The sequence below is a fragment of the Mus caroli genome, unplaced genomic scaffold (genome assembly GCF_978045245.1).
Source record: "Mus caroli unplaced genomic scaffold, Mus_caroli_1 scaffold_2, whole genome shotgun sequence".
Lineage (NCBI taxonomy): Eukaryota > Metazoa > Chordata > Mammalia > Rodentia > Muridae > Mus > Mus caroli.
Genome location: NW_028227257.1, coordinates 35,786,344 through 35,788,005, shown reverse-complemented (window position 1 = coordinate 35,788,005; position 1,662 = coordinate 35,786,344).

The window sequence follows — 1,662 nt, the reverse complement described above, 5'->3', positions numbered from 1 at the left end:
AAAGGCAGAGAGACAAAGAAACAAATACAGAGGAAGAGAAGGGAAGAGAAAAGAAGGGAGGGGAGGGGAGGGAAGGGGAGGGGAGGGGAGGGGAGGGGAGGGGAGGGGAGGGGAGGGGAGGGGAGGGGAGGGGAGGGGAGGGGAGGGGAGGGGAGGGGAGGGGAGGGGAGGGGAGTGGCACCTGCCACTAAGCCTGACAACCTAAGTTTCGGGTAACTGCACCTGCTGGCCAGCCTTGCTCTGGCTCTGTCACCACCTGGCAAGGGAGAGGAAAGGAAGGGAGGGAGGGGGAGGGGAGGGGGAGGGAGGGGGAGGGGAGGGGAGGGGAGGGAGAGGGGAGAGGAGGGGAGGAGAAGAGAGGAGAGGAGAGGAGAGGAGAGGAGAGGAGAGGAGAGGAGAGGAGAGGAGAGGAGAGGAGAGGAGAGGAGAGGAGAGGAGAGGAGAGGAGAGGAGAGGAGAGGAGAGGAGAGGAGAGGAGAGGAGAGGAGAGGAGAGGAGAGGAGGAGAAGGAGGAGAAGGAGGAGAAGGAGGAGAAGGAGGAGAAGGAGGAGGAGGAGGAGGGGAAAAAGAGCTTCCTAGCAAGACTTGGTGGTACATGACTTTAATCTCAGCACTGGGGAAGCAAAAGCAAGTGGATCTCTATGAGTGAGGGCAGCCTGGTCTACATAACAGAGCTCTATACCAGAAAGGTCTACATAGTGAGACCCTGTCTCAAAAACAAACCAATACTTAAATAACTATTTTAAAATAGCTTTTTAAACATCCATATACATTAAATAAGTAAACAAATAAACAAGTGACTACATAGATAGATAGATAGATAGATAGATAGATAGATAGATAGATAGATCTTCCTCTTTCTTTCCTCTTGCTGTGTAGCACAGAAGCTTGAAACAACACATACCCTGTGTCACCATTTCTGTGAGGCCAACTGGGCTTGGGTCTTCTGGCTGTGCAAAGCATTGTGGGACTGTGATCTTGGCAGAACTGTGACAGGGAGGAATCTGCTTCCAGGTTAATTCAGGCTGTTGGCAGGGTTCAGTTTCCTAAGTTTCTGACAGGCTTTTGGGCTGGAGGCTTCCTTCAGCCTCCAGGGCCACCTACAGCTCCCAGCCTAGCACCCTCTCACTAGTAACTGACAGTGCAGCAAGCAGTTAGCTTTTGTCAGCAGAGCAGAACAGTTATAAAGTCTTCCCAGGCTGATGCTCATATGATATGAAAGATGATAACTCGTAGTCTTGCTCCTTTCTGGAAGCAAGCCACAGATTCAACCCACGATTGAGAGGTAGGTCCATCAATGGTAAAAAGGTAAGAAGAGACCCAACATCTCCAGTCCACCCCACATTTCCTTTTGGTCTTTCTTACCTAAGCAGTAAAGCTCTTCCTGTGCCCCTGACTCAAGCCCTCACCCAGCCTTATTGTCTTCCAGTCCTTAACACCGCATCCCTGCAGTGTGTTCCATTCTTGAGCAGCCAATTGTCTTTCTGTCCTTTGTAAAACATAGGCTGCCAGAACAGTTCCTGGTTCTAGAACAAACTCAATAATCATCTGCCAAACAAATAAATACATAATTGACTTCAAAAGATGGTCTGGGTGCTGGAAAGGTGGCTCAGCCATTAAGGGCACTTGTTACTCTTGCAGAAGACCTGGGTTTGGTTCCTA